General features: G+C 33.0%; 1 protein-coding gene across 5 annotated transcripts in view; it reads right to left on the bottom strand.

The window, feature by feature from the left end:
- LOC119601221 (protein argonaute-2) overlaps positions 1 to 26332 on the bottom strand; it is a 55419-nt gene that overhangs the window by 23032 nt on the left and 6055 nt on the right. For 4 of the 5 annotated variants that reach the window (XM_037952018.1, XM_037952022.1, XM_037952020.1 and 1 more), the window contains exon 3: positions 24137 to 24705. The gene's annotated coding sequence lies outside the window, so the exon portion shown is untranslated. The remainder of the gene's footprint in view (positions 1 to 24136; positions 24706 to 26332) is intronic. The other variant, XM_037952021.1, reaches the window with a different exon arrangement.

Here is a 26332-nt window from a genome sequence, read left to right as displayed (position 1 = left end):
AAATGGCAATTTTGTTTTTTTATGTAAGGAAAAACAAACGGCAAAAGAAAAAGGTGAGTGATTTGAAATAACTAGTACAAATTGTTATTGTTTATTTATTAAATTTATTTTATTTTCTAGTCTAGTCTATAGTCTAGTCTATAGTCTAGTCTATAGTCTAGTCTATAGTCTAGTCTATAGTCTAGTCTATAGTCTAGTCTATAGTCTAGTCTATAGTCTAGTCTATAGTCTAGTCTATAGTCTAGTCTATAGTCTAGTCTATAGTCTAGTCTATAGTCTAGTCTATAGTCTAGTCTATAGTCTAGTCTATATTCTAGTCTATAGTCTAGTCTATATTCTAGTCTATATTCTAGTCTATAGTCTAGTCTATATTCTAGTCTATAGTCTAGTATATAGTCTAGTATATAGTCTAGTATATAGTCTAGTATATAGTCTAGTCTATAGTCTAGTCTATAGTCTAGTCTATAGTCTAGTATATAGTCTAGTCTATAGTCTAGTCTATAGTCTAGTCTATAGTCTAGTCTATAGTCTAGTCTATAGTCTAGTCTATAGTCTAGTCTATAGTCTAGTCTATAGTCTAGTCTATAGTCTAGTCTATAGTCTAGTCTATAGTCTAGTCTATAGTCTAGTCTATAGTCTAGTCTATAGTCTAGTCTATAGTCTAGTCTATAGTCTAGTCTATAGTCTAGTCTATAGTCTAGTCTATAGTCTAGTCTATAGTCTAGTCTAGTCTATAGTCTAGTCTATAGTCTAGTCTAGTCTATAGTCTAGTCTATAGTCTAGTCTATAGTCTAGTCTATAGTCTAGTCTAGTCTAGTCTATAGTCTAGTCTATAGTCTAGTCTATAGTCTAGTCTATAGTCTAGTCTAGTCTATAGTCTAGTCTAGTCTATAGTCTAGTCTAGTCTAGTCTAGTCTATAGTCTAGTCTAGTCTAGTCTAGTCTAGTCTAGTCTAGTCTAGTCTAGTCTAGTCTAGTCTATAGTCTAGTCTAGTCTAGTCTATAGTCTATAGTCTGTAGTCTATAGTCTATAGTCTATAGTCTATAGTCTATAGTCTATAGTCTAGTCTAGTCTTGTCTAGTCTAGTCTAGTCTAGTCTATAGTCTAGTCTATAGTCTAGTCTAGTCTATAGTCTAGCCTAGTCTATAGTCTAGTCTAGTCTATAGTCTAGTCTAGTCTAGTCTAGTCTATAGTCTAGTCTAGTCTAGTCTAGTCTAGTCTAGTCTAGTCTAGTCTAGTCTAGTCTAGTATAGTCTAGTCTAGTCTAGTCTATAGTCTATAGTCTATAGTCTATAGTCTGTAGTCTATAGTCTATAGTCTATAGTCTAGTCTAGTCTAGTCTTGTCTAGTCTAGTCTAGTCTTGTCTAGTCTAGTCTAGTCTATAGTCTAGTCTAGTCTAGTCTATAGTCTATAGTCTAGTCTAGTCTAGTCTAGTTAGTCTAGTCTAGTCTAGTCTAGTCTAGTCTAGTCTATAGTCTAGTCTATAGTCTAGTCTATAGTCTAGTCTATAGTCTAGTCTATAGTCTAGTCTATAGTCTAGTCTATAGTCTAGTCTATAGTCTAGTCTATAGTCTAGTCTATAGTCTAGTCTATAGTCTAGTCTATAGTCTAGTCTATAGTCTAGTCTATAGTCTAGTCTATAGTCTAGTCTATAGTCTAGTCTATAGTCTAGTCTATAGTCTAGTCTATAGTCTAGTCTATAGTCTAGTCTATAGTCTAGTCTATAGTCTAGTCTATAGTCTAGTCTATAGTCTAGTCTATAGTCTAGTCTATAGTCTAGTCTATAGTCTAGTCTATAGTCTAGTCTATAGTCTAGTCTATAGTCTAGTCTATAGTCTAGTCTATAGTCTAGTCTAGTCTAGTAGTCTAGTCTATAGTCTAGTCTATAGTCTAGTCTATAGTCTAGTCTATAGTCTAGTCTATAGTCTAGTCTATAGTCTAGTCTATAGTCTAGTCTATAGTCTAGTCTATAGTCTAGTCTATAGTCTAGTCTATAGTCTAGTCTATAGTCTAGTCTATAGTCTAGTCTATAGACTAGTCTATAGTCTAGTCTATAGTCTAGTCTATAGTCTAGTCTATAGTCTAGTCTATAGTCTAGTCTATAGTCTAGTCTATAGTCTAGTCTATAGTCTAGTCTATAGTCTAGTCTATAGTCTAGTCTATAGTCTAGTCTATAGTCTAGTCTATAGTCTAGTCTATAGTCTAGTCTATAGTCTAGTCTATAGTCTAGTCTATAGTCTATTCTATAGTCTAGTCTATAGTCTAGTCTATAGTCTATTCTATAGTCTAGTCTATAGTCTAGTCTATAGTCTAGTCTATAGTCTAGTCTATAGTCTAGTCTATAGTCTAGTCTATAGTCTAGTCTATAGTCTAGTCTATAGTCTAGTCTATAGTCTAGTCTATAGTCTAGTCTATAGTCTAGTCTATAGTCTAGTCTATAGTCTAGTCTATAGTCTAGTCTATAGTCTAGTCTATAGTCTAGTCTACAGTCTAGTCTATAGTCTAGTCTATAGTCTAGTCTATAGTCTAGTCTATAGTCTAGTCTATAGTCTAGTCTATAGTCTAGTCTATAGTCTAGTCTATAGTCTAGTCTATAGTCTAGTCTATAGTCTAGTCTATAGTCTAGTCTATAGTCTAGTCTATAGTCTAGTCTATAGTCTAGTCTATAGTCTAGTCTATAGTCTAGTCTATAGTCTAGTCTATAGTCTAGTCTATAGTCTAGTCTATCTATAGTCTATAGTCTAGTATAGTCTAGTCTATAGTCTAGTCTATAGTCTAGTCTATAGTCTAGTCTATAGTCTAGTCTATAGTCTAGTCTACAGTCTAGTCTACAGACTAGTCTATAGTCTAGTCTACAGACTAGTCTATAGTCTAGTCTATAGTCTAGTCTATAGTCTAGTCTACAGACTAGTCTATAGTCTAGTCTACAGACTAGTCTATAGTCTAGTCTATAGTCTAGTCTATAGTCTAGTCTATAGTCTAGTCTATAGTCTAGTCTATAGTCTAGTCTATAGTCTAGTCTATAGTCTAGTCTATAGTCTAGTCTATAGTCTAGTCTATAGTCTAGTCTATAGTCTAGTCTATAGTCTAGTCTATAGTCTAGTCTATAGTCTAGTCTATAGTCTAGTCTATAGTCTATAGTCTAGTCTACAGACTAGTCTATAGTCTAGTCTACAGACTAGTCTATAGTCTAGTCTATAGTCTAGTCTATAGTCTAGTCTATAGTCTAGTCTATAGTCTAGTCTATAGTCTAGTCTATAGTCTAGTCTATAGTCTAGTCTATAGTCTAGTCTATAGTCTAGTCTATAGTCTAGTCTATAGTCTAGTCTATAGTCTAGTCTATAGTCTAGTCTATAGTCTAGTCTATAGTCTAGTCTATAGTCCAGTCTATATTCTAGTCTATAGTCTAGTCTATAGTCTAGTCTATAGTCTAGTCTATAGTCTAGTCTATAGTCCAGTCTATAGTCTAGTCTATAGTCTAGTCTATAGTCTAGTCTATAGTCTAGTCTATAGTCTAGTCTATAGTCTAGTCTATAGTCCAGTCTATAGTCCAGTCTATAGTCTAGTCTATAGTCTAGTCTATAGTCTAGTCTATAGTCTAGTCTATAGTCTAGTCTATAGTCTAGTCTATAGTCTAGTCTATAGTCTAGTCTATAGTCTAGTCTATAGTCTAGTCTATAGTCTAGTCTATAGTCTAGTCTATAGTCTAGTCTATAGTCTAGTCTATAGTCTAGTCTATAGTCTAGTCTATAGTCTAGTCTATAGTCTAGTCTATAGTCTAGTCTATAGTCTAGTCTATAGTCTAGTCTATAGTCTAGTCTATAGTCTAGTCTATAGTCTAGTCTATAGTCTAGTCTATAGTCTAGTCTATAGTCTAGTCTATAGTCTAGTCTATAGGTCTAGTCTATAGTCTAGTCTATAGTCTAGTCTATAGTCTAGTCTAGTTCTAGTCTATAGTCTAGTCTATAGTCTAGTCTAGTAGTTTAGTCTATAGTCTAGTCTATAGTCTAGTCTATAGTGTAGTCTATAGTCTAGTCTATAGTCTAGTCTATAGTCTAGGTAGTAGTCTAGTCTATAGTCTAGTCTATAGTCTAGGTCTATAGTCTAGTCTATAGTCTAGTCTAGTCTATAGTCTAGTCTATAGTCTAGTCTATAGTCTAGTCTATAGACTAGTCTATAGACTAGTCTATAGTCTAGTCTATAGTCTAGTCTATAGTCTAGTCTATAGTCTAGTCTATAGTCTAGTCTATGGTCTAGTCTATAGTCTAGTCTATAGTCTAGTCTATAGTCTAGGTCTATAGTCTAGTCTATAGTATATTCTATAGTCTAGTCTATAGTCTAGTCTATAGTCTATAGTATAGTCTAGTCTATAGTCTATAGTATAGTCTATAGTCTAGTCTATAGTCTAATCTATAGTATATTCTATAGTCTAGTATACAGTCAACTTTTTGTCTTAGGTCTCCCTTTGCAGGGCCATAAGCCTCTGAAGTCTGTTTAGGAGGTTCTACACTTAGCTAAGAAGTCATTAACATTTGGTCTGGAAAACTATTAGAGCTAAAATTCTCATAATCATAAAATGGCTTTTCATTGGGTATAGCTATTTCTTTATTTTCATCATCTATTTTTGTATTAATCTTTGCGCGTAGAAATTATTTTTCGTTAGACTTTAAAACAAAGCGCAAAAAGTGTTTTTGAAGTTACTTCGAAATACGAATTAAATACGAAACGACTTTAAGGAAAACAATAAAAGTTTAGTACGTAGCAATCAATGTATTCATAATGTGTATGAATAATTGTAAGTATTGTTGCATTTTAAAGAAAAACTTTAAAATTGTTAAAGTTATCTGGGGCAATGAAAGATACATGCAATCATTTACATACATACATATATATGTATGTATGTACAACTTCATACATATAAAGTGAATACAATCTGGTGTACGTGGTTTTAACGAAATCGAAGGGATCGTCAATTTAAGTTCCTTGTATACATATGAAGTTCATTTTAATTTTGTTGTACAAAATGAACGGAAAACAAGAAAAAAATCTTTCATACCCATCATCAAAATATGTATTAACCTTTATGTCTTTATTTTTGGGCCTTATCGGGCCAACAGTAATATACATAGTATGTATATCTGAACCACTACTTTATCATACATGTAATCTAATCGATAGAGAATTGAAAGGAAGTTTTCATTTATCGTTTTAATTACAAGGATCCAGATTATGCTTTAGGGCAAAGAATAATGTGTTGTTTATGGATAACGTTCAAGTACTTTGAAAAATTTAATTGTATTTTGAAAATTCAAGTAAAACAAATAAACAACACGCATTTTTAAAATATTAATCCATATTCGTTATAACCATATTATACTGTATATAAGAAAAGTATTGGCACATTTATACGCATCATCTATATATATAAAAATGAATGTGTGTTTGTTTGTATGTTTGTATATTTGTATGTTTGTATGTTTGAACGTTATAGACTACTAAACGGCTGAACCGATTTTCTTGAAATTTTCACAGCGTATTCCTGCATGTCTGGAATAGGTAATAGGCTACTTTTTATTTTGAAATTCCAAGTGGGCGAGGAGCCACGCATATATTAAGAAAATATTAAATCCGTATATTTTAGATAATATAACAGTTAGAGTCCTCAAATTTTGTCGGAGCAACTTTAGTGTCAATATAATTATTTAGGACAAAAAGTAGGCGGACTATCATTAGGGGGCGTGGCACCTCCCATATAAATTAAATACAAAAATACGTTTATCTTGGAAACTATTACAGTTAGAATCTTCAAATTTTGCACGAAAAACTTTAACATCCATCTAAACATTTTGGGTAATAAATTGGCGGACTACCCATGAGGGGAGATAGATAGAAATTGGCGATAGATAGAAACTGGCGAACTTGCAATAATTTGCTTGACATTTTTCATATGTAACATATAATAAATCTGGTATTTATTTATACATATTCCTTTTAGGGTAGCAAAGCACACTGGGTATAGCTAGTCATTAAATAAAACTTAACGTTCACTTCTTTGCAAAAACTTGTAATTTAAGTTTTAGTGGAAATTGAAAAAAAATAACGAAATAATTATGTTTTTAAACAAGTTTTTAAGCTTAAGGATTAATAATACTTTTCATGGTCGATTTTTGTACTGTATCGAATTTGCAAATAAGAATATTTTAATATTTTTCTTGAAATAACATAGGTAGGTAGGTAGGTAGGTAGCTAGGTTGATAGGAGAATATACTACATCAAATCCGAAGAAATACACCTAGGCCACTATCGGGCCTCTTGTGGGCTCCATATCATGAAAAAAAGGAACTGAATGAATTATTTTTCAGTGTTCAGAAACTCCTAAGAATCTTCCAATTAGTGTTAGTCAGGAATGTTATTTTCGGAATAACATCACTTCCAAGATACTTGGATCTAACTTCGACGAATGCCTGGTAGTGGTAAAGAAAGTGCTCCAGAGTTTCACTGTTCTCTCCACATACTCTACATTCGTCTGAATCCGCACGTCTAATTTTGCAGAGATGTGCTCGTAATCCTGTGTGTCCACTCAGAATACCTACCATTATACTAACTTTAGACTTGCTCATTTTGAGGAGATTTTTCGTCTTGCTCTCATCAGGGTCACCCCATAGGATCTTATTGGTTCTACCCACTGTTTCATTATTCCAAGGGGCCTTATGAAATTCTCTCACCCATATTTTTAGTGCAGCTTTTGTTGCGTCGAATGGTTTTGCGTTAACTGTCTCGAGCTCCCTTCCCTTTAAAGCTATTACATTCGCCCTTTCGTTACCGACTACTCCCGAGTGGGCTGGTACCCATTTGATGTGAACCTTACATCTGGAAGAGTATTCAGTTAATGCGTTCTTACAATCCAATACGGTCTTAGATTTAGTTCTATCGCCTGATATCGCCCTAATTGCCTTCTGTCTACTTTATAGTCTAGTTTATAGTCTAGTCTATAGTATAGTCAATAGTCTAGTCTACAGTCTAGTCTATAGTCTAGTCTATAGTCTAGTCTATAGTCTAGTCTATAGTCTAGTCTATAGTCTAGTCTATAGTCTAGTCTATAGTCTAGTCTATAGTCTAGTCTATAGTCTAGTCTATAGTCTAGTCTATAGTCTAGTCTATAGTCTAGTCTATAGTCTAGTCTATAGTCTAGTCTATAGTCTAGTCTATAGTCTAGTCTATAGTCTAGTCTATAGTCTAGTCTATAGTCTGGTCTGTAGTCTAGTCTATAGTCTATTCTATAGCCTAGTCTAGTCTAGTCTAGTCTAGTCTATAGTCTAGTCTATAGTCTAGTCTATAGTCTAGTCTATAGTCTAGTCTATAGTCTAGTCTATAGTCTAGTCTATAGTCTAGTCTATAGTCTAGTCTATAGTCTAGTCTATAGTCTAGTCTATATAGTCTAGTCTATAGTCTAGTCTATAGTCTAGTCTATAGTCTAGTCTATAGTCTAGTCTATAGTCTAGTCTATAGTCTAGTCTATAGTCTAGTCTATAGTCTAGTCTATAGTCTAGTCTAGTCTAGTCTATAGTCTAGTCTATAGTCTAGTCTATAGTCTAGTCTATAGTCTAGTCTATAGTCTAGTCTATAGTCTAGTCTATAGTCTAGTCTATAGTCTAGTCTATAGTCTAGTCTATAGTCTAGTCTATAGTCTAGTCTATAGTCTAGTCTATAGTCTAGTCTATAGTCTAGTCTATAGTCTAGTCTATAGTCTAGTCTATAGTCTAGTCTATAGTCTAGTCTATAGTCTAGTCTATAGTCTAGTCTATAGTCTAGTCTATAGTCTAGTCTATAGTCTAGTCTATAGTCTAGTCTATAGTCTAGTCTATAGTCTAGTCTATAGTCTAGTCTATAGTCTAGTCTATAGTCTAGTCTATAGTCTAGTCTATAGTCTAGTCTATAGTCTAGTCTATAGTCTATAGTCTAGTCTAGTCTAGTCTATAGTCTAGTCTATAGTCTAGTCTATAGTAGTCTATAGTCTAGTCTATAGTCTAGTCTATAGTCTAGTCTATAGTCTAGTCTATAGTCTAGTCTATCGTCTAGTCTACAGTCTAGTCTACAGTCTAGTCTATAGTCTAGTCTATAGTCTAGTCTATAGTCTAGTCTATAGTCTAGTCTATAGTCTAGTCTATAGTCTAGTCTATAGTCTAGTCTATAGTCTAGTATATAGTCTAGTCTATAGCATAGTCTAGTCTATAATCTAGTCTATAGTCTAGTCTATAGTCTAGTCTATAGTCTAGTATATAGTCTAGTCTATAGTCTAGTCTATAGTCTAGTCTATAGTATAGTCTATAGTCTAGTATATAGTCTAGTCTATAGTCTAGTCTATAGTCTAGTCTATAGTCTAGTCTATAGTCTAGTCTATAGTCTAGTCTATAGTCTAGTCTATAGTCTAGTCTATAGTCTAGTCTATAGTCTAGTCTATAGTCTAGTCTATAGTCTAGTCTATAGTCTAGTCTAGTCTAGTCTATAGTCTAGTCTATAGTCTAGTATATAGTCTAGTATATAGTCTAGTCTTTAGTATAGTCTATAGTCTAGTTTATAGTATAGTCTATAGTCTAGTCTATAGTCCAGTCTATAGTCTAGTCTATAGTCTAGTCTATAGTATAGTCTATAGTCTAGTCTATAGTCTAGTCTATAGTCTAGTCTATAGTCTAGTCTATAGTCTAGTCTATAGTCTAGTCTATAGTCTAGTCTATAGTCTAGTCTATAGTCTAGTCTATAGTCTAGTCTATAGTCTAGTCTATAGTCTAGTCTATAGTATAGTCTATAGTCTAGAATTTTACTAGAATTTTTATTCCAAGTTGGAACTTGGAATTCAGATCCTTTTTGGTTTAAACACATGTCTAATGTGTCATCATGTTGACATATAATGTATGTCTATGTCTCCCTCATCTACATACACATTTTACTTGATGTCCTTTATGTAATTACATAGTAATATCCTGTGGCATTTTATAGTAGATTTACTGAAGAAAAAAAAAACAAATATTGAAACGAAGAATTGATTAAGCTATAATTGATATTCAATTACATGTAACAGTTTATGCCTTCGGACATAAAATATGTCTGCCAACAAATAAGATTATGTGAGAGACATTTATAGAAAGTGTTTGGAACAACAATTAAATTAAACAACATAAACGGATAACAATCTGGATTTTCGAAGTATGAAATTTATTTTTGATTTAAAATGGTGTGGAGGTTAACCAGCTAAACTTTTTCCGGTTTCGATTATTGCTGTGCCTAGATATTTATGATACTAGAAGTATTTATACATTGCATTCTTGTATAACTACTCTGTAATTAAACCGATATATTGTTTATTACTCATGTATATAATTTCATATTTAATTAATTTAGATATTAAGCTCGCTGAGCTTCGTTTAAACTGTCAAGAAAATATTGCTCTTACGTAGTACGCAATTAAAGTTGTTTGTAGTTTGTTAATTTTTAAAGAAATTGTGTGGTTTCCGTATCATGTTTACATTAAAATGTTGCAAGTATATACAAGATATTGGGTATAGTTGAGTATATACGACTTTATAATACCACACATCAGCTTGTTAAGTTCATAGGCAGACTTGTGAAGCAACGCATTAGGACTACTTTCTTAGGCGATAGAGTATTAAGATTTTTTGATCAAGTTAAAGATCAAATCCAAACTTTGCCAAACATTCCCAATTGTACTTGAATGGGTAAAAGAAAAGTCGTAACTCAGGTATTTCACTACCTTCAAAATACTACAGATTTGTTTTTCTCGGATAGGGATATCGACTCTCTTGGTACTTGATAGAAGTTCGTTCCGGCTTAGGTAGAAAGAATCGGTATAACGCATTCTAGGTGACTGCCCCGCTCTATAAAATAAAAAGGTAAAAGTTACGGTGCAGGGCCTAAATAACTCAGTACCGGTGTTGATCTACTCGCGAATCATGTGTGATGTCATCATGCAATCGTGAGCAAATGACAGCAGTGTACAGCATGCCATTGTCGAGAACATAGTGGTGAAAGAGAAGGATGTACTCGGAAAGAGCTCTAAGCTACCTCAGCCTTTAAATATAGGTAATGTTTTCGACTCTGAATCCTCAGATGATAATAACAACATCATTATAGCAAATCCCAAAAATTACGATGTAGAGCAAATGTTGAAAGAGGTGAAGGATAGCATAGCTAAACTACCTAGGAAGTCATAGTTAGTCAATCCCACGACACTCCAAAGGAAATCTCAGATTCTCTCTCAATATCTGAGGCAAAGAGGATCAGGTCTTCCGACGAGTTGACAACTGAGAATAAACCTAAGAAAAAAACAGCTCCCTGTCTTCGAATATACAGTCGAAGACAAGCAACATTGTCAACATTGCAACAATTCGTTATCGAAATCTAAATTTTGACAACGTTGCGTTGTCAACATTACATAGTGTTGTCGAACGTATGTATATACTTGACAACGGATGTTATTGAAACATTTGGTGTCAATTTGGTACCAGGTGTGTATATTTTTTTCCCTCTGTGTACCTCACTCAAAGGAACCTCAATTCAGAATCCTGCGAGTGAGGGTGGCAACGCCAAGAAAGATATTCCGAAGACGAACACGTCGACGTTATCATCCTCGAAGGTAAGGGTATCTCAAAAGAAGCCACGAAAAACGAAATAAGAGGAGTTAGAAAGCTTTAATTGAATACTCTCCCAGAGGTAAGGTTTACATCATATGGGTAGCACGGCACTCGGGAGTAGTCGGCAACGAAAGGGCTTTAAGTATTAGCTTTAAGCGAGGTAGTCAACCTGACGAACGCAAATCCAATGTTCAGAGTATTCACTTGTGTCAGCGCTTCCGGGAAGGACAAATGAACGATAAATAACAAAATAATAATTAAACTCTGTAGCGACTTCGATCCATCAAACGCCTATACAGAAACAACAATAGTGGTGGGTATTTAAAAGATTAGAGATCGTGTAAGCGAATCCAAGTATGAGCTATATGCATTCCCAATCCCAAAAGACATACGAGAAATGTCAGTCTTTCGACTCAAACAACTCAAATGCAAAACTTTACTTGATTCTTAAAGAAAGTCAGGAGCTAAATTCTTTTTGATCTATACAATAACACGATCTGGAGAGCATGTAAGGAAGACAGCGAAACATACAAAAACTTCAATAGGAACATCATGCTAAACTTGGTATAACTTTGGGATATCAATTGGAATTCTCTAAGAAACTATATTGCCAGATTCTGGCGAGCATGTAAGGAAGACATCATGCTAAACTTGGTATAACTTTGGGATATCAATTGGAATTCTCTAAGAAACTATATTGCCAGATTCGTTTAAAGCTGACGAAAGGTAGTTACCTTACCTAATGTCTGAGTGATAGTGTAGGGCAAAGTAATACAAAACAGTACACAACTTTGTAAGAATTCTTACAAAGTAGTTTGCAATTTTTTTAGATTTCTTTTACATATGTATGTATTTATTTTTGTGAAATTTGAAAATAAACAATAAGAAGATACATACATATGTTTATAACTAAAAGAACTTTAACATCATTATGTTTTCGTTTTCAATGTCAATGTCATGGATGGAAGGAGTTTTATACGTACGAATAAAAAAGTTTGTTTTGTATTTTTTACGTGGGAATGTGGTTTGGTTTATACATACTGCATACAAACTACATAAAAGTATATAAAATATAACAACAACAAGTATATATATAAATAAATATGTATCTAATATTTAGTATATATTACGAAATAATTGAATTTTATACATATATACAAACACGGTTAAGAACAATTTTGTACACAAGACACCAGACAGCAAAGAGACACATAACAATTTTATTATTGTCAAAAAAAAAGAATGAAAAAAAAACAAACAAAACAAAATATAAACAATAATAAAAATGCCAAAAAGCGCAAAACGCAATTTTATTTAGAGAAATTTTACCTATGAGAGAGAGAGCGCGCGAAAGAGTACCAACTTAAAAGAGAGAGCAAACTTGTTAATTAAAGAGAGTTAAATAAATTGAACAATTGTTTAAATTTCTACATTACAAAAGTAGTTAATAATTTAATGAAACAAAATTGCTTGACCTTTAACTAGTAACAACAATAATAGTTGTGTTTTGTTGCTAACGTTCAAAGGCAATTTCATATAAATTTAAAATTTATAAACGTTAGGAGTTAACGTGTAAAATTATACAAGTTAATTTTAACGTCGATAAAAGTGCTACCAATTCAAAAATAAAAATACAAATATTAATGTGTTTATGTCAAACAATAAAAAAATATTTTAAAATAAAATTTAAATCAAAAAAAATATCAAATAAAAAAACCTTTTTTAAGAAAATGTAAATAATTTCAAGATTTAGCAGATTTCTTCTGTGGAGTGATGCCAAGTCAGGTAATGTTCGTTTTGTTGCTAACTTTAAGCGTTAACACTCATTGATAGCAACAAAACTCAACTAATATAAAGTTTAATGTGTATGTATATATTTTTAAGTTTTCTTTGAGCTGCTTTTTTCATTATCCTTGTTGCCAGTGTTACCAGAGCGATTCGAAAAAGGAAAATTATTATTTGTAATAGAAAAAGTCTCAAATTTTTAAATCAAAAAGTGATTCATCAAAGGTACAAAAAAATCCCTTCTAGGTGGTTAGGTTACACATGTAGGATGCTTGAAATTTGATGCCCTTAAAATTATTTCTCCCTTTTAGGGATGATTTGTTTGTTATTCTATATAATCTCTTACCATTGCTTGTAACTTCCGAGATGCTTCAAAAACATCACTTTCATACATCACTGTCATGACTCCTGTCGATTCGGTCAATAGACGTTATTGGTAGACTGACGGACACCATAAGTTTTTAGTCCCGCAGATGAGAGGCAATTGGGGAAGTTCCAGGAGAATGTAGAGCGGGGCAAGAATGTCTGAGTGTTTCACATGAACAACTGCCGTGACGGCCTTTTTTCACGCTGGTATTTTTCATCCACTAGGTAAACTTAGGACAGTCTACAAAGCTCCCTCAAGGGACATCAATGAAGCACATTGATCCATGTACAAGCACTTTGCTGGAGTACTCGAGCTATCAAATCTCTTGCCAAATGATCACGTATGTAGTAGCATAATGCTACCCCGACAGGCGGAAAGAGAGAAGTCTCCGAAACACCATCAAACGCACCAGACGTTTCCATAATCTCGGGAATGACAAATATATACGTTGTCATGAGCGACGCCGTAGTAATCCGTTCAGACAGATTTCTCGTCACTCAGTCGCACAACCACATCATCATGAGACTCTGTTGCTTCGACAACAGCACATAGAGACGTATTTGGTAGTGCGAAATACCCAGCCAATAGATCAGAATCCCTCTGTATGTCAAGATAATGTGACAAAGGATGTAAGAATTTCCAAAGTCAAACGAACTTAAGTTCGGCCCACCACATGTTGAGTGGTAGGCCTCAGCAAGGGCAAGGAGACTTTCCCGAAATTTCACCAATTTACATCACTTTCATTCTCAGATCATTAAGAACGATCTACAGAATGACTATTAAAACACAGCCACTACGTGGATCCCAAAGGAATCTCAACCAGACAGAACAAAGTCCTGCGGGCAACTGGCCACCCGTAGTACCAGATTATCTGGCGCTCTGGTTCGACTACATGTCAAATCATTCCTGGGGAAGGCCGTGGATATATTTGCCCACTTGGAATAAAGAGTCAGTGGGTAAAACTACAAAGATCATGGGACTCAACCATTATTCGCGAAGCATGTAACAATATACATCCTATTGAGATGGCAACAGCACCGAGAACTTCCCTGAAGTAAAAGATATAATGAATCTGAACTAGTCTCCCATAGAGCAAGGAGACTTTCCCGAAATTTCACCAATTTATAGTCAGTTCCATTCTCAGATCATAAAGTACGATTTACGGAATGACAGGCAACTACCGAATGTCAACCTGACAATTCCCCAACTTATACTGGCGACCTACTACGTGGAGAGTAAGATATTCGTAATGGGTTCAGAAATCCAGCATAAGTTGCTCTGTCACATCACCCAATGACATCTGCTGAGTTGGTAACAGCAACTGAGAGAGAATCCACACAAATATGGCATTTGGATATATCAGTCCTTATTATTGGGTATTCAAACACAGTCACCACGTGAATCGCAAATTAACCTCAACCATCTGACCAGCCAGGACGAAGTCCTGCGAACAACATGTCACTTATGCTACCACATTATCTGGCGCTCTAGTTCAACTCAAATACAGTTCCGGCAGACTAGAGGTACTGGTAGATCCTCTTTTCCGCGGGATAGCAATAACATTAGGGGCTTTCATCAAGGTAATATGTGTCCGGGGAGATGCAGTCATATTCCTGTTCATCATTGTTAAAACATTTCCTGGAACCCAACAATTCGTCTATGTTGGGAACGTTTACAACTGAGAGTTCCAATCGAGGTGAAAACCTTAAGAAATGCAAGCCTGTCTACATATTAAATGATGAAATCTTGGTGGATAAAGATTCCTCCTGCAACCTTGGCTCCGCTATATCAGACTCTGGGAGTTCCAACCAAATCTATTATTCGGGCAGCTTAACAAGGAGTGCAAAACATAAATAACTTGACACCGTCATAACTCTAACAAATACTATATGATAACATGTCTTGGAATGCAATTTCCAGAAATAACCAATCTTTATAAGCGTTTGTAAAAACGTTGAGTTGTCTGGAACCAAACCATACCGAAATCATATAAAACGTATCAAACACCAATGCGTCCACTTTGGGAATAATGGATAATAAAAAAGCTAAAGTTTAAATGACGACGAAACAAGAGTTTACTTCCAAGCATAGATGGGGTAATCCCATATGCTTACTTGGAATGATGAGGCGGTGGGTAGGACTACAAAGACCATGTGTGGACTGTCCCACAGTGGGGCAGAATGGAAATTTTTTGGAAATAAGTCTGGCATTTCTAAACGGCTGATCCGATCGGGATAAAATTTGGCGTGAGCGTAGCCAAGGAGTATTCGAGTTTAAGTTTTGAAGATGAACCCTGCAGATGCCCCAGGGACGGCGCTGTGGCGGCTCAAAGTAGGGTACCTACGACATGTACAATTTTTAAACTCGTGCCATTTTTTTGTTTTTCACCCAAATACAAAGATTTTTATATTTTGTGAAAGCGCTCGACGAGATCTTGAAAAAACATGCTTGGACATACTACTTATCTCTTATAATATCCGAGTTATAGGCATTTAAAAATTTAGTGATACAAAATTTACCATACCTTGGTCCGCCTTTTTTTGAATACCGGGCGTAATTTTGGACCAAATGGACTCAATTTTTTCTTGTTAGTTAGACAACAAAATTTCCAATAATATACAAAAAATTTCAGATCAATATCGTTTACAGGTCCAAAAATATACGTTTTTTAATTTAAAAATTCAAAAAATTTTAGATTTTTGGCGTTTTTTTGCCAAAAATGTGTCTTAACTCTTTTATTAATAAAATAAAATTTTTATTAACAATTTTATAGTTTTCTAAAAGGTATCTTTACGCAGAACGCTTTGGCGTAAAAAACTTGTCCTATTTTTTGAAAATGTTGCCACTGCGTCCTTCCGAATATGACCTATTTTTTATCAAAACTTCAACTTTGGGCGACATGTTCTAAAATCCCAAAGCTGGGATCAGAAAACTGAAAGCAGTTTTGGAAACCTCAATATGTTTTCTATTTACTCCAAAAGTATTTTCCCAGCCCTGAAAGAAATGTGGACCCTATGGGCAAAAAAGTAAAAAATCCCATTTTTGGGATTTTCATTCCTATTTTTGGGAATTGCGGGATGCCCTTTGACCTTTTCAATTTTTTTTTGCATATTCTTATTTGAAATGATAAATTTAACAAGCGTTGAAAATTTCATTGAGTTTTGCTCATAAATAAAGATTTTGTCATATATTACATATTTGTTTAATTTCTAAAACTATGATTTATATCAAAATTTTAATAGGATCGCAGATAGCTACAACAATTTAGTCCATATTTATCCCTTAATATCATTTTTTAGTTAGATATGGAAATTCTCGACCCTTTGCAAAAAATTTCAAGCCAATATCTCAATTACATTCAAAAATATGTTCAGTTAAACCTGTGTCCTTTAATTTCATCTTTTTCATATTTTAGTATTAAGTATGACAGCACATATTTAAATCTTATATTTACCTATTTTCTATTTGTTTGCTTATCCTTATAATGCTTATGCTTAAATTTTCAAAAATTTATAACTATTTTTTACCTAAATTTTTTCGACAGATCATTTCGTTCTGTTTCGTTTATGATCATGTAGGTAAAAATATACAGGTAATGATAATTTCGATTCATTCACTAATAAGAAATATCAATGACTTAATTACAGGTTATAGTAATATAGTCCTAAATGTTAATAGGTAGACAATTCGTAATTTTTTACTTTGGAATACCTGTATCGGAAATGACAAGAATTGGTATATAAGTAAACTTCTCAGATTTTAAGTACCATATTTAATAAATCTACAATGAAGATTACATTAAAGTACGAAGAGTTGTGTTCCGTTTTATGGAGTATATCTTCAAAAGGGCCAGAAAGAATTGAAGACATTTCAAATTATATAAAAACTGCATATAGTAGAAAAGTAGACAAAACAGGCATATCAAAAATTGAAAACTTTTTGATGTAAAAAGTAAGTCTGTGGATGGAAATCAAAAGAAATTTCGATTAAAATTTTGTAGTTGGATGGAAACTACTACGGAAATCTCAACTTACAACACTTCAATAGGAGCGCCTTGCAAGTCATACGAAGACTTATGTTCAAGGTAAAAAAAAGAGGGTCACACAAAAACTTTTTTCAATCTCAAATGAGGAAATTGCTGATACATTTAACGAAATGCTGAAAAAGGAAAACCAACATATGGATGTCGTACATATTGCAACTATTCTTCCTAATGCATCACCAAAACGACTTAAGCGAATTGTGGAAAGTATACCAACTCCAACATCATAATCAAATTTTACTGAAGAGGAAGCAATAGCGCTTATGTTGGAACTGGGTCTCAGTCGAAATAAGTACCAAATATTAAGGAAAGCTCTGCATGAAAAAGGACACAATATATTACCATCATACAAGGCGATCCAGGAAAAAAAAAAAACAAACTATCCTACTAAATCAACAAAAAATAATGAAGAATTGAAAGAACTGAGAGCTGCGGAAAAAAGCAGAATCCAAGAAGAATTTAAAGTTCAGATGGGATTAAACATCGACAAACCACTTTCAAGTTGCGGTAGTACAAATGACGGTAATACGTCAAGAAGGTTTTTTCGTGATTTTGAAATTACTTCAAAAATAACTGGAATCGACAAGGAGTTGCTTCGAAGAGTTAAAACTATTTTAATGGCACTGAATAGTAAACATAAAATTAATGAAAATCGATTTGGGGAATACACATCTGAAATTTCTAAATTACTTGTATCTCTGTATCCATGGAGGGAACTAACACCAACAGTACACAAAGTATTGTGTCATGGTCAAATAATAATTGAATCGAATATTCTTCCACTTGGAGAGTTAACAGAAGAAGCCCAGGAAGCGAGGAATCGAGATTTTAAGCATGTTCAACTATTCAGCTCAAGAAAATGCTACAGGCAATCACAGAATGAAGATATTTTTAATAGTTTACTTCTATCTTCTGATCCTGTTCTTTCAACTATGCGAAAAAGATGGATTTGTTATGAAACTCTATCATCTCAAAACAAGAAAGATTTAAAGGACTTATATTACCTTCTGGATATGTATACCGATATGACAGATTATTTTATAGAAAATAAGTAGTGTTAGGAATTAACTATATAAGTAGGTTGTAAGAATTAATTGTATTATGTTTAAGATAAACAGTTCAAATAAAAAAAGCTATTATACTAACTAATGATATTGTATTAAATTGTGTTTTATATTTCGGTGGGCGGGAAAGGTAATTTGTGTGGGGTGATTTAGGTGTTGTTGTGCGTGGCTCATAATAAAATTATAATTTTTTTTATTTTATATACAATATTATAATAAAATAATTAACTAAATAATTTTTAAAAATTGTCCAAATATTTTATTCAACACCAAATGTATGTTCTGTCATACTTAATACTAAAATATGAAAAAGATGAAATTAAAGGACACAGGTTTAAATGAACATATTTTTGAATGTAATTGAGATATTGGCTTGAAATTTTTTGTAAAGGGTCGAGAACTTCCATATCTAACTAAAAAATGATATTAAGGGATAAATATGGACTAAATTGTTGTAGCTATAAATCATAGTTTTAGAAATTAAACAAATATGTAATATATGACAAAATCTTTATTTATGAGCAAAACTCAATGAAATTTTCAACGCTTGTTAAATTTGTCATTTCAAATAAGAATATGCAAAAAAAAAAATTGAAAAGGTCAAAGGGCATCCCGTAATTCCCAAAAATAGGAATGAAAATCCCAAAAATGGGATTTTTTACATTTTTGCCCATAGGGTCCACATTTCTTTCAGGGCTGGGAAAATACTTTTGGAGTAAATAGAAAACATATTGAGGTTTCCAAAACTGCTTTCAGTTTTCTGATCCCAGCTTTGGGATTTTAGAACATGTCGCCCAAAGTTGAAGTTTTGATAAAAAATAGGTCATATTCGGAAGGACGCAGTGGCAACATTTTCAAAAAATAGGACAAGTTTTTTACGCCAAAGCGTTTTGCGTAAAGATACCTTTTAGAAAACTATAAAATTGTTATATGTTCTTAATAAAAATTTTATTTTATTAATAAAAGAGTTAAGACACATTTTTGGCAAAAAAACGCCAAAAATCTAAAATTTTTTGAATTTTTAAATTAAAAAACGTATATTTTTGGATCTGTAAACGATATTGATCTGAAATTTTTTGTATATTATTGGAAATTTTGTTGTCTAACTAACAAAAAAAGGCGGACCAAGGTATGGTAAATTTTGTATCACTAAATTTTTAAATGCCTATAACTCGGATATTATAAGAGATAAGTAGTATGTCCAAGCATGTTTTTTCAAGATCTCGTCGAGCGCTTTCACAAAATATAAAAATCTTTGTATATGGGTGAAAAACAAAAAAATGGCACGAGTTTAAAAATTTTACATGTCGTAGGTACCCTACTTTGAGCCGCCACAGCGCCGTCCCTGGGGCATCTGCAGGGTTCATCTTCAAAACTTAAACTCGAATACTCCTTGGCTACGCTCACGCCAAATTTTATCCCGATCGGATCAGCCGTTTAGAAATGCCAGATTTATTTCCAAAAAATTTCCATTCTGCCCCACTGTGTGTCCCAAACGAAAAATCACCACAGAATGAGTAATTTCGAAAATTGTAAGTATTACTGAGCACGCAGGATTACGGGCAAAATTGGACGATCGGATTCAGACGAATGTAGAGCATGCGGAGAAGACAGTGAAATGCTGAAACACTTTCATTGTTATTACCAAGCTGTCTTCGAATTTAGATCCAAATATCCTCTAATCATTGTTAATCCAGATATTACATTCTATAGGAACAATTGAATTGGAAATTTTTGAGAAACTTCAGGAAACAAAGTTTCTGAACATTGCATGGCAATTCCTTTCATAGAACGTTATGCAAAAATTTTCAACCAAGCTTTTCCATGAATAGGAGCACACAATAGATCTATAGCATCCTAGGTAATATATGTAGATCATCGTCGCTCTAAACAAACAGAAACCGATCGAAACCTAATGCGAAGCACAATATCAAGGGAATTGTAATAGACAACTTCGGAAGAAAAATATTTGTTAAGGCCCTAAGATCCTTATAAGAATAATGGGAAATACCTTCCTTCCTACTTATATTCTTTAAATATATTGATTGGTGGTCGAATTTATTGTATAATCGTTTTATATGTATATAATTTTATCGAAAAAGTTTCAAAAAATAGAAAAACTTCCATAACAGTAGTCATAAGACCACCAACCTGTGGATTTCAAGATATCTTCAAATATATATAAATATATCTAAAAAAAGCACTAAATCAAACAGTCACAGTTCACAAAAAAAACTAAAAACAAACTTAACATCTCTAGTGAATTATTATATAAAATTCCGACAACTTTAAAACAAAACTATAGATTTATCTCTTTCTTTCGTAAGCTTTGCCAGGATGTGTGGGTTCAATTTATAAGGGTTTGAGGTAGGTTTTTTTTTGCTTTTCCTAATGTCTGACAACTAGTATAAAAAAAATTATTATTCTCTGTTTATTATTGTTAGTCTAGCCAGGTCATAATTACATACATTTGTACGTTTGTTTGTATTTACTTTGCTCTTAAAACTTTAACCTCTCTCGCTCTCATTGAGTATATTATAAGAGAATGTTTGACATAGAAGTCCTTGTTGCGTCTGCTCATACCCTACCCCCCTTTTCTGGCAAGCATATCAAGTAGGCAGTGATTGAACTTTTATCCTTCTGGTTGCTTCTTTCAGCTGTTTTTTTTTAGAGATTCACGAAAACAATTTTGTAAACATTTATAACAAAATAAAAAATCTAAACAGAAACAATATTTGAAACTGTTAGGGTTCTATAAATCGACTTTCGAATAATCGAACAATCGACTTTTTGTCGAAAAAAGTCGAAAAGTCGAAGTCGACTATTTTGTTCCAAAAAAGTCGATAACTCGACTATCGTCTATGAAAAAAGTCGAAAAGTCGACTTTGTAAATAAAAGTCGAAAAAAGTCGAAAAGTCGGAAAGTCGACAAAAGTCGAAAAGTCGAAAAAAGTCGAAAAGTCGAAAAAAGTCGATAAGTCGAAAAAAGTCGAAAAGTCGGAAAAAGTCGAAAAGTCGAAAAAAGTCAAAAAGTCGAAAATAGTCGAAAATTTTAAAAAAGTGGAAAAAAGGTCAAAAACTCTAAAATAGTCGGAAAAACTCGAAAAAAGTAAAAAAAATAGTCAAAAAAAGTCGAAAAAAAGTCGAAATTAGTCGAAAATAGTCAAAAAGTCGTAAAAAATCGAAAAGTCGAAAAAAGTCGAAAAAAGTCGAAAAAAGTCGGAAAAAGTCGAAAAAAGTCGGAAAAAGTCGAAAAAAGTCGGAAAAAGTCGAAAGGTCGAAAAGTCGACCATTTATAAAATACTAAAAGTCGAAAAGTCGACCATTTATAAAATACTAAAAGTCTAAAAGTCGACTTTTAAATAAATGAAAAAGGTCGAAAAGTCGAAAAATCGACTTTTCATAAAATGGAAAAAGTCGAAAGGTCGAAAAGTCGACTTTTAACTAAATGCAAAAAGTCGAAAAGTCGACTTTTCGTTTCAACTATAGAACCCTAGAAACTGTATACCTAAAGCAGAGATGGAAGTGTTTATTAAGAGGAATTTTTGGAAATACTTAAAGCAGAATATCTTCGGAGCTATTTATTAGGAACATTTAGTTTTCTATACAAAAATTTAATTAACAATTTACCCATTTTATAAACTTAATTTTCCTTCTCTGACATACTGTATAAGTACTTGAAAGTTTGTCACGTCATTTTTTTGTTTATATTGCTATATACATACATATATGTATATGTAAGTATCTATATAGGGATATACTTACATAAAGAGCCATCCCTATATATAGCTATAGATATAGTTCTATATATATTTGAACCATACCTCACTTGTGTTTGTATTGGATATATTTTTTGTTGTAGTATGTTTTTTTTTTTTCCTTCACGACCGGTAAAAAGGGAGAGTTATAAATGTCATTTACTAGTTTTAGTAAGTCGTTCATTACTTTGTTATTTATTTTGAAATTGGTCGGTTTTTCTGTGTGTAACTCTTGCTGTCTGTGTTTTTGTTTCTTCTTTCTCCCGCCGTCACATTTAAGCAGCTCATTGGTAGGGTAGTGTATGCTGTCAGTTGTTTGAATATATTGTCAAAATTTGTCCTTGCATGTCTTTAATATTATTAGTCAAATATTATGTAAAAGAAATGTTAATTATTTTAAATGTATTGTCAGTGTTCTCCTTTTCAGCCATATGTTCCTTTTTTGGGTAAATTGGCATTATTATAATTATTTTTTTTTGCAAAAATTTCATGACATTTGATTAATGAGTCGAAAAAATGTAAACATTATGTAGTTTAGGTGAGGATAGCAGAAGTACGACCAGACTATATGGTCGTCCTAAACGGTAAAAATTCTCTGACCTTTTGGCAAATAAATATTGCCCCACTGTGCAAATTTCTAGGGTTATGTTGTTCAGATTGTTGTGAAATACTTTTGTCCTTTGAAATCTTTTTGTAACTATTCGTAAGAAGAAAATTGGTAATACAAGAGAAAACTAATGAAAAGAAGATACTAAGAAGAGTGGAGAAGAATGTGATAAAACTATTGCTCTCAGTTCCTCGAAGCCCCGAGAACCAGTATTACCTCATGACTTATCCTAGTAATTTGTGCGGTTCCTTCAGGCTCCATGTAATTCCAATAACGGGAATAGAATGTTGTTTATAGCTCTGGTATATATGTATGTGTTGGCTACGTGACCTTGTGAAAGGAATGAACAAAAACAGTTGGTTATATATATACATCAGATCCGAAAAAATACACCTAAGCCGCTTTCGGACCGGTTTACATGTAAGAAGTTGCTGCAAAAACCTTATGACTCTTATTTAATTGCAGAAATGTCTTGTATTCTAGGGCGGATCTTTATGGCAAGAATGATAAACTGATATAAAACCTTCCTTTTTTGCCATACCTATGCTAGACGACACTGGATTAGTTAGATTAACAAAAACCTGTCGTTACTAAGCCATAAAGCTACCAATATGTCTCTAAATAGTTGTCATCAATAGAATGAAGGTCCTATACCTTAAAAACAGGAATGTCTGAAACATTTTGGATATTCTACAAGTGTAATAGACCACCGGAGTTTCGATTTTTTTCTGTCAACCGATTATCGATTTGCGAAATATTTCAAGTACGATCCATTAATTAGCAATTACATTTCGCCGAATCCTCTCATGTTCTGAAACTCAAATCAAATTCGACAGAGTATCATCGCTACGTTGAGACAGGGACTAAGGTTTTGGCTAAGAAGAGTCTCCACTCGAAAGAGGTCTCAAAGAAAGTGAAGATCTAAAGTTAGAGAAACAAAACATTAGAAAAACAAGAAAGAACATAGTTAAATAGGAGAAATGAATGGTAATAGGTCGATTCCTAAGAGGTATCAACTCAGAATATTTACCAAGTCGATTCCCTAAGGATAAAAAAGTGAGAGAATCTGAGTCTCCCTATAAAATGCAGTCAAAGAATGACTAATTCCCTTGATAAAACCTAATAGATTGTAATTTCCACCAGTTCGTCGTGGAACCTATTTACAAACCATTTCAATCTGAGATTCTGTATTCTATATCGAGAAGACCTCTAGTTCCTCTGTATCTTTGCATAACCTGCAATAGTCCGCTATATTAATGTCCCATTTACTAAAAAATTTCCTAATTAAGCAATGCCACGTAAGCATCACCGTAAGAATCATTAGACTGCTTCTATCTAGTTCTATAAGTTCTTGGTATTTTGCAATCCATTCTACTATTCCAGGACTGGTTGATGATGTATTCTCGACAATGACATGCCAATGGTCTAAGAGCAGCGTGACTATAAACCCTAGATCGATATACATAATTTCGTATGAGTTTCGTATGGTGGAATAAATGCAACTTCTTGATCATATCACATTCGAAAGACTTGTTTTTATTGCCCGTATTGACGGCATTAATTTCAGCCTCAAAAGATTGCAGGCCGAAGATAAACTGATGGAGAACACGAACTGCATGAGATAATCCTAAACCTATACACTTTAGTCCTACGTCCTACCTCCTAACTAAGAGGTTTTTTGTGAGCTTTATATCATTATATGTATGTATCAATGTTACGACAACGAATGTATAATATTTTATTTACACATAGTTCTTATTTTGACAACAATCGTTATCACTTTGACAACTTTAAACTGACAATGAGATATGTACTGTATTTCGAGATAAATCAGTTTTAAATATAATTTAATTCAAAATCTTACCTTTTATTGTTTTCCAAACAATTTTTTTGCTTTTTTTCTCTGACACAATTTCAAACTATTTGATTGTATTGCGTTTTATCAGGAGTTATAAAAACGTGATTATTTGCTGCATTCAATTTTAATTCCTCATTAATTTCGTGACATTAAGCATGCATTTGTAGGTTCCATGGTTTCGTAGAAATTCGATCAACATTGTTGCCAAATGCTGTGGAAATGTTGCTAATAATATACGGCCACAAAATGATTTGAAGCGATAAACTGCGTTTTTATTCAAAACGTTATTATTATTATTTTTTAATGTTTAAAAGGGCTTACAGGCATAATATTAATAATAATAACAATAAGGTGCGCAGTAACGGGTTACATACACATATGCAATTACATATGCACTATGTATGTGTGTAATTATATTTACTTGTGTTTGTATTTGTGCATTTTATATTTTATTCAGTTGGTTTTGGGTTTGTTGGTGGGTTTTCGGTTTGTTGACTTTGTTTTTCAACTCGTTTAGCGATTTATGATAATATATTTATATAAAAATATATATGAGAAGATTGTACTATAGTAAACTATGGAAAATCACAATAACAACAACAACAATTTTATAACACGATAAATATGAGTACTTGATACATGAACATTCATTCAAAATATACAGTGTCGATCAAAATTAAGAGAATAAAAATTGGTTTCGTAAATATTGAAATACCTTCCGAATTGTAGTTACTAAACATTTCACTAATTTTTTACTCTGTCGGTTCAAAGGTCAAATATTGAAATTTCACTAAAATTATATAGACTATAGACTAGACTTTAGACTAGACTATATACTTGACAAGACTTTAGATCAGACTATAGACTAGAACATAGACTAGACTATAGACTAGACTATAGACTAGACTATAGACTAGACCATAGACTAGACTATAGACTAGACTATAGACTAGACTTATAGACTAGACTATAGACTAGACTTATAGACTAGACTTATAGACTAGACTGTAGACTAGACTATAGACTAGACTATAGACTAGACTATAGACTAGACTATAGACTAGACTATAGACTAGACTATAGACTAGACTATAGACTAGACTATAGACTAGACTATAGACTAGACTATAGACTAGACTATAGACTAGACTATAGACTAGACTATAGACTAGACTATAGACTAGACTATAGACTAGACTATAGACTAGACTATAGACTAGACTATAGACTAGACTATAGACTAGACTATAGACTAGATAGACTAGACTATAGACTAGACTATAGACTAGACTATAGACTAGACTATAGACTAGACTATAGACTAGACTATAGACTAGACTATAGACTAGACTATAGACTAGACTATAGACTAGACTATAGACTAGACTATAAACTAGACTATAGACTAGACTATAGACTAGACTATAGACTAGACTATAGACTAGACTATAGACTAGACTATAGACTAGACTATAGACTAGACTAGACTAGACTATAGACTAGACTATAGACTAGACTAGACTATAGACTAGACTAGACTATAGACTAGACTATAGACTAGACTATAGACTAGACTATAGACTAGACTATAGACTAGACTATAGACTAGACTATAGACTAGACTATAGACTAGACTATAGACTAGACTATAGACTAGACTATAGACTAGACTATAGACTAGACTATAGACTAGACTATAGACTAGACTAGACTAGACTATAGACTAGACTATAGACTAGACTATAGACTAGACTATAGACTAGACTATAGACTAGACTAGACTAGACTAGACTATAGACTAGACTAGACTATAGACTAGACTATAGACTAGACTATAGACTAGACTATAGACTAGACTATAGACTAGACTATAGACTAGACTATAGACTAGACTATAGACTAGACTATAGACTAGACTATAGACTAGACTATAGACTAGACTATAGACTAGACTATAGACTAGACTATAGACTATAGACTAGACTAGACTAGACTATAGACTAGACTATAGACTAGACTATAGACTAGACTACTATAGACTAGACTATAGACTAGACTATAGACTAACTATAGACTAGACTATAGACTAGACTATAGACTAGGACTATAGACTAGACTATAGACCTAGACTATAGACTAGACTATAGACTAGACTATAGACTAGACTATAGACTAGACTATAGACTAGACTAAGACTAGACT

This window comes from Lucilia sericata, unplaced genomic scaffold (genome assembly GCF_015586225.1).
Source record: "Lucilia sericata isolate MDLA Ls3-8-SP2 unplaced genomic scaffold, ASM1558622v1 Contig000151F_arrow, whole genome shotgun sequence".
NCBI classification, from domain to species: domain Eukaryota; kingdom Metazoa; phylum Arthropoda; class Insecta; order Diptera; family Calliphoridae; genus Lucilia; species Lucilia sericata.
The sequence above is the reverse complement of the archived record's forward strand: the minus strand, read 5'-3'. Positions and strand labels throughout refer to the sequence as shown.